The sequence below is a fragment of the Pinus tabuliformis genome, chromosome 6, assembly GCF_031772625.1.
Source record: "Pinus tabuliformis cultivar Carrire ecotype Pingquan chromosome 6, CPIR1, whole genome shotgun sequence".
Classification (NCBI taxonomy): Eukaryota; Viridiplantae; Streptophyta; class Pinopsida; order Pinales; family Pinaceae; genus Pinus; species Pinus tabuliformis.
Window position 1 is genome coordinate 119,583,519 of NC_142292.1, and position 12,191 is coordinate 119,595,709.

Sequence of the window (12,191 nt, forward strand, 5' to 3'; positions counted from 1 at the left end):
GGCAGAAACATTGGGGAAAAAATGCACAGCTAAAGCCCTCTTGTTTCACATAATATCGACATAAACAACCAAAATTTCACATGAAGAACATGCTAACTGAATAATTCCCAGACCATACAATAACCAGCCGTTATTGCTCCAAAGAAGTTTGTCTAAAATATTGCAAGAGAAACCAAGACAACTTCATTGCATGTAACAGATTAGAAATCAAGCTACACTTTCATTTGCTGAGATTTGAAGACGTGAGAAGAAACCATGCAAGCTCCTGGCCATTGTAGCGTGCATATGTTTTTATATGAGGCATTGCACAACATCGGCCTGTGTGATTTTCTTGCCATCGAGCCCAGTATTTCTTCAAAAATTCCTTTTCCACATTATTTTGCGGGCTAGGAATTGCATTACCAGCAGCATAACCCTCAATTGAGCATCAAACATCTTCAACTATAGGCCAAATTATTTGCACACTTCCAGGACCTAAAGTTTGTTTATCCCAAGTAGATCCTGAGCTCATTGATGAAGCCAACTCCATCATCCATTTCTCATCCAAAGATCCAAGAGAAGAAAATTGGTAGACAAGCAGAGAACCTTGGAATTTGTTTCCAAAGCATTGCTCTTGCAAAATTGTTCGAAGCTTCATATGCCCCCACTTTTTCATCTCGACACCTTTATGATAGCCAGGCACAGATGCCACCAAACAGACCGATGCACTACTATAGTCAAACCTCCTAAAGTATGCTGCATTGATCTTGACATCACCGATTTGTGGCAATGTGACATGGCATCCAGACCACTCCAAAGCCTCGAGATATTCAACCAGATCATCCTCAAATGGTGATGTTTTCCCAATATCTTTTTGCTCTTTTACAGGGAAGTCTTGCATCCACAGACCCTATGTCTTGTTATTCCAGTCAACATAAATTAAATTTGTTGTGTGCACAACAACTCAAACTCCTCTTGAGTACACCAAAAGCATAGCTTTGGAGTGATGTGTTCCATAAGAGAGGCGCAATGGTGGCTTGTAAAGCAACCAGCTTGTAGGTTTTTCCTTCTTCATATTTTCAAATGTGTGCGAACTTTCTCCATGTATTACCAGCACATGAGGAATTGTCCTTAGAATTGGACAAGCAGATAGTAGCCAGTCCATGTCCACCATGTAGTTCAAAAGGATTTCCACAAGCACATTTCCCTGAATCACATCAGAAATTGAAACTGATCGAGTATTGGCCCATGTAGGCAAACCTTGAACTCGCATGAGTTGAAATGTTGAGTACTGAATCTCTTCTGGGATATTAAAATATTGAATCGACCTTGTCTCTTCAATATTAATTGAACCATTCTTCTTTTTCGAGTCAATGTCGTGCATCAGACCTTGATCATGACTAACATTATTTGCATTCATTGAGGTAGAATCCATTCTCGAACCACTAGTTGCTTGTTCAATTTCAATAGCCTTTCTCTATTAAGTAAAGGAAAAATGTGTTTGTTCTTCTAGAGATTCAAGAACAAAAGGAGAATTTGTGTGAAACTTGTCTTGCAAGAAAGCAACAATGGATAGCATCTAATGAAGGCACAACCTAGAGAGAAAAATTTATTCTTGGACTAGTGCAAACTGAAGTGGTCCAATGAGGACAATATCTTCTCTAGTTGTTGAAATTGGTAGCCAGGGAGAATTTCCTCCATTGAAGCCCCTTCCTGCAAAGTCCTCGCAAATGCTTCATCATCAAGAACCTGTTGTTTCCTTTTGAGCAAGTGTTTTTTCAACTTCAATTGACTCTTTAACATCAGCTGAGGACTCAATGTGGTCATTGGCTTCTCCACATTGTGTTGATGGAGGCTCTTTTTCCCTATCATCAACTGCAACCTTATACTTGAAAGGGAGGCTTCCTGGAATCAATTCTATAATATCTCCATCTACAAGAGTACCTTGTTCATGTGGAGAGAGCCTTTTCCTTGAATTCCCTGACCTAAGACTGATTGGATTCTGACCTTCCACAAAAATTTCAGCAGAGCCATCAGCTAAACCATTCAAATGGATATGCCTACGACTCACTTGCTTATTGGTGTTTGGCAAGTCATTGAGCCCAACTGCATTTGAAAGGGGAAATTTAAAAGTCTTTGGTTGAAAAGTAAAAAAAAAAAAAAATGAAAGGGGAAATTTAAAAGTCTTTGGTTGAAAAGTAAAGGGATTAAACCAATACATATCCCACTTGGGCTATGGAGAACACTTATTATACTTGAAGGCACATGCACCTTTTAAGGATTGCCTTTAAAAAAAAAAAAAAAATCTCTATCGAAATTGAGTCATAAATATTGACCTAAAAGCTTCTCTCAATTCCATTAGTTTCGATGAGTTATGAAAATTATATGTTAAATACATTTTGAAATTAAGATTTATTTGGTTGTTCTAATGCAAGTATATAAATGATATTAATTTTCATTCTTTGTTCTATTAATATCACCAAAATGGCATTCTTTCATCCCACAATATTTAAGACTTTGTCTATGAAGCTTGTAAGAATTCACATTTATTTTAGCAATGTTATTTTTCTTCTTTAATCTAATTATTGCAAATATATATATATATATGAATTCATGGATAATTGCTTAGAAACCTTGCTTCAAGGACACTGCCTCTTCAAGAGGTGAGACCAATTGTTTATATGTCCTATAGGAGATCCCAAGATTCATAAAATGGACATAAATGATTTTAAAACATAATATAAAGGTTGGGAAGGAACAACTAATGGCCATAGAAGGAAGACATGACTAAAAAGGGTATTATTCACATTAGTATTTAACTTAATTATTTGAATATATTAAACCAAGTTATTAATTAACTTAATATTAAATTATAACTATGGTACTAAAGAAAACAATTTTGTGCTAGAGCGTGACTCACAAGTACATTGCACCAGTACCCTAGCGAGTATCAAGAAAAAATTTGTAAGTTATGTATAACTCACACATGAGAGGATTTGGTAGATCCTTGGGAATCTTCTCAGTATCAATAATTCTTGTTTACAAGCATAGTAAAAGAAAAACTTATGACTATCGTTATACACATGTATGTGAGTCAGCTAAGAGTGGACAAGTCCTATGTTGGATTAATGAGTCTTGCATATCATACAAATATTTGAACAATTCAAAATGGTGAGGACGCAAAGAATTCAAGGTCAAGGAGGGTCATCACAAGGACCTCCTGCAAATAACCCATTACCTTCACTGGAGTTGGCTTTCATCTTGTGCTCCCTAGAAGCAATTAATGAGACTTTAAGAGGGCGCCAAACAATTGAAGTTGAAGTAGAGCACCCTCCATCAGGGTTGGGAAATCTCAAGGGATCAAGAGACTCTGATAGAGGACCTCCAATCGAGGACATTACTAGGGAGCTCCAAAATATTAAGCTCCCAGAGTTTGTTGGAGGTCGTTCTAGCAAACGTGCAGAAGCCTGGTTAGAAGGAATGAGAAGGTGCTTCGCACTAAGAGATTATACTTCCAATTCAAAAGCTAAAATAGTGATATTCCAACTCAGAGATAGTGCTCTGAATTGGTGGGGTAACTTAGAGCGTCAACTACACCTCACTCCAGACATAGTTACTTGGGAGTTATTTGAGGAGAGATTCAGGAAAAAGTACCTACCAGCATATTATGAAGAACAACAGGTAGGAGCCTTCCATGCCTTGGTACAGGGAAATCATACAGTAGAAGAATATGAGATTAGATTCATGGAATTGGTCAAGTATGTCTCCTACATGGATACTGACCAGTGTCAAGTAGATCATTTCATTTATGGATTGAACCCTAAGATTAGGGCAATGGTACGAATGTGGAAACCATCCTCAGTTGCAAAAGTTGTGGAACATGCTCATTATTTTGAAGAGAACTTAGACTTAAAGGGTGGAAACAAAACCATTTTTCCACAACAACCAAGGTTTATGGGGAAGGCCCCTCGTACCTTCCCCGGGGGGGAGTTTGAGGCCACTTCCATATGGAAACAGGGTTGTACCCAGAGTACCAACAGTGGGGATTTCAATGGTTACTAGTGCAGCTTAACCCGCATCTTCAAGAACATGTGCAAATCAAGGTCATACGCAAGGAGAAACAAGTAGAGGCAGGGGTCCCAACGGAAGGAATTCTTGCCAAAGAACTCCACAACATTCTATTCAAAGTCTACCTCGCATCACTTGTTTGGGATGCGGGGGACCTCATTACTAGTGTGATTGTCCTGAGTTACCAACTGGTAACAACCATAGAGAAGGAAAAGCATCAATGGGGGGAGAAAGTGGCCACCATCGAATCTATGCAATAGTTGATAACCAACAAGTTGAACACCAATATGTCGTGGTAGAAACATTAGGTATGGTAAACAAAGTAAAAGTCAAAATTTTGTTTGATTCGGGTGCTACAAATAGTTTCATTTCACCAGTTTCATTAGAAAAATGTGGGTTGGCAGCCTATGAGCACGATGACTTTAAGTAAGTTGAGATGGCTTATGGGATAAAACAAACAGTAGGACCTAATGATGACCAATGTCAGGTAAACCTTATGGTGTGTATAACTAATTTGAAGGCATATGTCACAGCATTGGGGACGTATGATGTAATTATTGGAATGGGCTGGCTAGAAGCTCATTGAGCTTTGGTAGACTGTTTCAAGAAGAAGGTGATTTGTTTAGATGATGAAGGTAGGTCAATTGAGATTCATAAAATCAAAGAGGACTATCCCTATGATACATATCCATGATGAAGGTAAAATGTTGTCTCCGACAAGGTTGCAAACTTTATGTGGTCAAGGTTGTAAGTGACCAGAAAGGAACCTCCCTAGATCACCACCCAATTTTGTCAAAATTCAAGGATGTTTTTCCTAAGGAATTGCTTGGATTACCTCCTGTAAGGGATATTGATTTCACAATCGGCCTAAAAATTGGTGCAGAACCAATATCTAAGACACCCTATAGGATGGCAACTCCAGAACTTTGTGAGTTGCAAATGCAGTTAAAAGAGCTCTTAGACTTGGGATTTATCAGACCTAGTATTTCACCTTGGGGTGCATCGGTGATTTTTGTCAAGAATAGGGATGGTTCCTTAAGGCTATGCATAGATTATAGGGACTTGAATAGAGCCACAATAAAGAATAGGTACCCAATACCTAGAATAGATGACATATTTGATCAAATGAAGGGAGTTGTGGTTTTCTCAATGATTGATCTACGATCTGGATACTAGCAATTGAGGATTAAGGAAGGTGACATCTCAAAACCTACATTTCGAACTCAGTTTGGGCACTACGAGTTCATAGTTGTTCCATTTGGTTTGACCAATGCACCAGCAGTATTCATGAGCCTCATGAATGTTGTGTTCAGGAAGTATTGGGACCAATTTGTGCAAGTCTTCCTGGACGACATTCTTGTGTATTCCAACAATGAAAAGGAGCATGAAAAGCACCTAAGAATTGTATTGACTTGCTTAAGGAAAAATCAATTGTATGGAAAATTGTCAAAATGTTCCTTGTTTCAGAAGAAAGTTCATTACCTTAGGCACATCATTTCAGGAGAAGGGATTTTAGTTGACTCGGAAAAGATAAAGGCCATAATGGATTGGCCAGTACCGAAAAATTCTCATGAGTTTTGTAGTTTTATGGGGCTAGTATGGTATTATCGCAGGTTTGTGGAAGGGTTTTCAAGGATTGCAAAACCCATCACCACATTACAACGAAAGGGGGTCAGGTATGAATGGACATGTGAATGTGACACTGCATTCATAGAACTAAAAAGGTTACTGACTAATGCACCGATCCTTTGAGTACCAAACATGGAAAAGACTTCATTGTCTGCACCAATGCTTTGAAGCAAGGATTGGGAGTAGTATTGATGCAAGAAGGTGGAGTAATAAATTACGCATCTAGAAAATTGAAGAAACATGGAGAGTTGTATGCTACCCATGACTTAGAGTTAGTAGCAATGATGTTAGCTTTGAAACTGTGGAGACACCACCTCGTTGGGAGAAGATTTGAGTTAAGAACAGATCATCAAAGCCTGAAGCACCTCTTCACTCAAAGGGATTTGAATGCTAGACAAAGACAATGGAGTGAATTCATGAGTGAGTATGATTTTGAGATCTCATACATTCAGGGAAAGGAGAATGTGGTGGTTGGTTCACTAAGCAGGAGGCCACGAACCTTCTCCCTAGTAGCCTTAAATGTAAATTTGAGGGAACGTGTGTTGGAGAAAATCTTTGAAGATAGTTGGTATCTAAAGGTTATATCAGCACTCCAAAGTGGGAAGTAGATAGAACCAAAGTTTGAGGGATCCTTGAACCAGATGGACTATTGAGATTTCAAGGGAGGATGTACATACCTAAGGAAGGGGGTATGAGAAGGACCATCCTCGAAGAGTCACATAGAGCACTCTATTGTGCACATCCTGGAGTGAAGAAGATGTACACGGACACGAAGAAACTCTTCTTTTGGGCAGGCATGAAGCACGGCATAGTATAGTTTGTCATCAAATGTCTTGAATTTCAATGAGTGAAGGTTGATCATCGCCATCCAGCAGGGCTCCTACAACCACATGACATCTCTATGTCTAAATGGAAGGTAATTTCTATGGATTTTGTTGTGGGTTTGCCACTCACGTCACAGAGGCGCAATGCTATATTGGTTATAGTTGTAAAATTGACCAAAAGTACCCATTTCATTCCAGTAAGAGACATGATGTTACTGATGTGGCATGATTTTTTACAAGTGAAGTTATTCGACTACATGGGTTACCCGCAAATATCATTTCTAATAGAGAATCTCGATTTACATCTAGGTTTTGGACAAGTTTGTAGTTTGCACTAGGGACTCAGTAGAACCTGAGCATTGCATATCATCCAGAAACAAATGAGTAGACTAAAAGAGTAAATCAGGTTATGGAAGACATGCTTAGAATGTACGTCATGGATAATCAGACTTAGTGGGAAGGGTACTTACCCTTGGTAGAGTTTTCCTATAATAATAGTTACCACAGTTCAATCAGGATGCCTCCTTATCAAACTCTATATGGAAGGCCATGTAGGATGCCATTGAGTTGGGAAAAGTTGGAGGACCGAGTAATAGTTGGGCCAGAATTAGTTCAAGAAATGGAGGAACAGGTAAGACAGATTCAACAAAGGTTAAAGGAAGCACAAGATAGACAGAAGAGTTATGTTGATTCACATAGGATTGATCACAGTTATGAAGTAGGGGACTAATATTTTATTCATATCCGACCCAACAAAAGCACCATTCGGTTTGGGAAAGGGATGAAGTTATCACCTCAGTTTGTAGGACCTTTTAGGATCAAGGAGAAGAGTGGACTAGTTTCCTATCGTCTTGTATTGCCACCCCATTTGCATAAAACTCATGATGTTTTTCATGTATCTATTTTACGACATTATGTTTCTGATGAATCTCACAAACTAGATTGGAGGGAATTGCAGGTCTCGGACATGGGAACCATAGTGGTCGAACCATTATGCATATTGGACCGTAGGGTTTGACAACTCAAACGTCACATGGTGGACTAGGTTAAGGTCCAGTGGGACAAGTATAGCCCAAGATCTGCTACCTGGGAGGATGCAGAGACTATATGTCGTGACTACCCCTCACTTTTTTAGCATTTGTGATGCCCATTTTGACTTAGATAGCTACCTATGCTAAGGCTCTATTTTGCAGTTCCATGTTATTTATTTATGAACGCTATGTAATATTGATGCATTTAGTTGGACAGGTGAAACTACTTATATAAATCATTAGATGGATTAGGTATTGATGATGGAAATGTTTGATGTATGACCTATTGTATGACTTACTTGGTTATGATTTATCTAGTGCATAACTTACCAGAGTTATTGTTGTTTCATGTATGGCTTAAGTAGATATGATTTATCCAATGAATCACTTAGTGAAATTACGATTTATCTAATGTAAGATTTATTCTAGTACAAACTACAAAATTGACACGTGGATACTAGACTTAATAACATGATGTTTAAATATCACTTATCTATATATATTTTGTTGTTATGTATATGAATGAATGAGAACTAACCTGCAGATTGGAAAGAACTATATGATAAACAAGTTCTACTCTTCCATTAGGGAAGGTCGAGACATCTAATGAGGAAAGGTATGGTGTAAATTGTTCTATTACATTTTGTATCCACTTGATATGCACACTTATGACATGGGTGAAATGTAAATGGCAGGTGGCAAGACTACCTGACTAGATTATTCGATAACAAGTATCCAACCAGCACTGTAGTGTGGTCCATATTAGGGTGTTGAGCCTAGTTGTGAGGAGGGGTGGAGGTATTTCCCACCCTGTAACCTCCAAACCTGGAATCATGAAAGGGCAGTGATGGACACGCTCCCCTAGACGTGTGATGACAATTTCCAGTTTCCTGCTAGGGAATTTAGGTCGATATAGTCGACGCTTCTGCCATATTGATTTTATCAGTGGTTAGATTGGTATAGATGATGCCATAGTATATAGCAGCAGAGGATGGAGAGGTGGGAACGGAAGTAGGTTAGGAAGGATAGGAGGATATAGATTAGTTGGAGACTCTTGATGGGGAGTGGTATCCTTGTCTGACTTACTAAATTTTACTACTATAACTCTCTCTCTATTTTGTTATGCCTTATTGTCAAACTGCTTTCGAACTCCTTGTATCTTTTTCACTCTAACTTCGGGACGAAGTTTTCTGAAGGAGGGGTGTATGTAATGCCCTACTTAATCTTATCATGCAAATTTTATTAATGTTTAAATTACCTGAAAATATTGACTTATAATTATCAAGAAATATTAGTACAAACCTACATTTGGGAAACTGTAAATTTATTTACTGATATAAATTTTATTATTGTTATTATTCAATTCCCAACTTGTCTTCTCAAATTTAATTTTGGATAGGATATGGTCTCCTTCCATTTATTCCAATTTAAATATCCATATCCCAAGGTGTCTTCTCAAAATCTACTTGGGAGAAGATATGGTCTTCTCCAATTAATTTCCAAATTAAATATCCATATCTTATCCCCAAAATGTCTTCTCAAAATCTACTTGGGAGAAGATATGGTATTATCCAATTAATTTCCACATTAAATATCCATATCTTATCCCGAAAATGTCTTCTCAAATCTACTTGGGAGAAGATATGGTAAGAAAAGTCAAGGATACTAAATGAAAGGATGAGGGGGTAGTCATAACAGTAATGATAGGTGGTTGAGGTGGATGGGAGGAGGAGGCATAAAAGGGGAAGGATGGTGAGAGGAGAGGGGGGTTCCTTGGTCTTGGTTTTGGTTTTGGTTTTGGTTGTGGTTTTGGAGGATTTTGTTTTGGGAGGAATGTGGAGAAAAAGAGAAGGGAGAGAAGGAGAGTGTTTGTTTAACTTGGACACACTACATCTGGTTGGACTTGGGCTCAGAGGGCTAGGGAATCTGTGGAGGTTCCTTGGGCTAGGAAATACTTCCTAGTTGTCTGAGAGGCAACTCCAGTCGGGTAGTCAAGAGGAGCATCCCAACAGAGTTAGGAGCTCAGTATCATCTCAACTAAGCTATTGGAACAGGTATTCCTCCATTTATTGATTACTTATGTAAATGGTTGCAATGAAATTCTTACTTATTTAATTTGTGGTAAATAAATTTTAAAGGTATATTATCATCAAATAAATGTCTAGATGTAAATGATTTATTTCCCATCTTATTGTGTTTGTAATAAGATAAATTTAGTTTTTAGTTAGAGGACCTTAGGGGGGAACCTCACATTGAAAGTAAATAGGATCAAGAAGAGCAGTATAAGTTAACCGAGGAAAAGAAAGATAAAGATAAAGCCCTAGTCCAAAATTAGTTGGAGTTCTAGGTGAAGTTTCTTCTTCAAATTCCTATTTAATAGCAATCAAACCGGATGGAAGGATTTCACCGTTAGGTTCATAATAAATTTTTGGTGTTTGACTCTGTGGTAAAGGAGAAGCCTCAACAGTTACAGATGTCTGAGGATAAACAAGTCGATCGTCTTCCAGTACGAGAACTACTTCTAGTTGTTCAACTTCGGGATCCAAGTGTTCTGGTAAAAGAACAATGGGTTTGGGATGAATTTCTTGAACAACTTCTCGTTGAGGATCAACTTCTTGTTGGACAACTTTAGTTACCATTTCACTAAATTCAGTTTCATTGTCCTCAGGTAATTGTAAATGTTCCACTTTAGTAGCAGATAAACCAATAACAGTAGGAGTAACTGGAATCGCAGTATGTACCAGTATAGGTGACTCTGGTAAATCAGATGAAGAACCAGAAGTTTGTGATGTATTGTGTTGTACCTTAAGAAACCAATTTCCTGGTTGTAGAGAAATTGTTCTTAAGACATTAATAAATATTATTTACTGTCACTTATTTGTCACTTAGATATATGTTGTGTTCTCAAATGAAGGACCTAGAGACTTGGTTTCTTACTCTCAATACTTAGATGAAAAGGAAATATCAGGATGCCATTTGATAGCTAAATATGAATGATAAATGAAGAAAGCTTGAAGAAGTTAAAAATAGTATGTTGCCTTGCATAGAAACTACTATCTGTAACTTAGAAGAATTATGAAGGTGAGAACTGAATCATGAACAATATGATGTTTAACACAGAACCTACTATCTATGACTCTTGGAGAAGTTAAAGATAATATGCTGCCTTGCACAGAAACTACTATCTGTAACTTAGAAATAAAGGTGAAATTTCAAGTACAGGAGCGCTCTTTTAAGGAATTTTAACTTTATCTACCTAAGCAAATAAAGACCTGTAGCTTCATTGCCATACTTGAAGGAAGAAAACATAAGATGGCACATAATAGAGAAGTCACAAAATCATACCCAACAAATGCATGGAAACTTCTGATTCTTCATTAATCAAAAACTATACCTTCAATACAATGGCCTTGCCTCCGGGTTCTCCAAAATTCCAACAGCCCCCTTTCCTTTGTATTTTTTCCTCTTTTATAGATTGGGAACAATTACTGATCTCTAAAACTATCAAACTACTTAACTGCTTTTCTAACTATCTGAAGTAAAAACTATAACAGGCTTTTACAGAGGGTAAAGACACCTCAAAGAACATACAATAACAAGAAATAACTGAACTAGAAGATGAGAATAATTGTTGGCTTGCTCTGTTAATCGGCTGTTGAGTTCTTCTGTATATGCCTTAATAATGATTAATCCACTTTAACCATAATAAACAGTGTTTGACTTTGACTTGTGCATAAATCTAGACTTACGCATGTATCGGCATTTTGATTGGCCAAAATACAAAGAAAACATGCCCAACTGCCTTCCTCTTCAGATTTGGCTTTAACGCTGATTTTTCCTTTTACACAGCAAAATTAACGCAAACCTTTGATTATTATGGAACTCAAAAATAATTAATTCTACTTCATAAATCCATCAGATCCGCTTCATATCACAAATCGCAATCGGCCCTTTCAAATGATATATCAATATAAAACTTAATGATATGCGATATAATGGACGCGATGGAAGAATTAAACATAATATATGTAATATCGGGTCCGAAATCTCCATCGCAAATCGCAATCGGTGAATGAACCAACACATATGCATAAGACGCTTTGCGGACCCGCCGGAGTTATTAAACGCAATATATATATATATATATATATATTCGGGTCCGGCCCATCCCATATCGCAATCGGCATAGCCATATACATATATATTAAGTGTTATGGGATATCGCAGACCTGGCGAGAGAATTAAACATAATAACTGTAATATTGGGTCCGGCCTATCGCAAATCACAATCCTTCGATTAATGTTTATTAATATTTTGATTATACTTTATGCCACATATATATATATATATATATATATATATATATATATATATATATATATATATATATATATATATATATCCAAGTTCCACTTTTAATTGGGCTTAACTCATAATCCTTCATATCAGCGCTTATTTCTATTATAATCCTTTATAACAGAAATACATAAAAAAATGCGTAACCATACCTTTTTCTGCCTTTTCCAAAGCCTTTGCACGATTTTCAAGATACGCCTTTATCACAATCGGCGATTGGTGATTCCCGTGGTAATACTTCATATGAATGCCCGCTGCATTTTGCGATTGCAATTTAATCGCATCACTAACACACACACACAC

At 37.4% G+C, this 12,191-nt stretch overlaps 1 pseudogene; it reads right to left on the reverse strand.

The window, feature by feature from the left end:
* Positions 1-220: 220 nt before the first annotated feature.
* On the reverse strand, positions 221-1,446 carry LOC149257632 (tyrosyl-DNA phosphodiesterase 1 pseudogene; annotated as a pseudogene).
* Between the last annotated feature and the right edge of the window lie 10,745 nt (positions 1,447-12,191).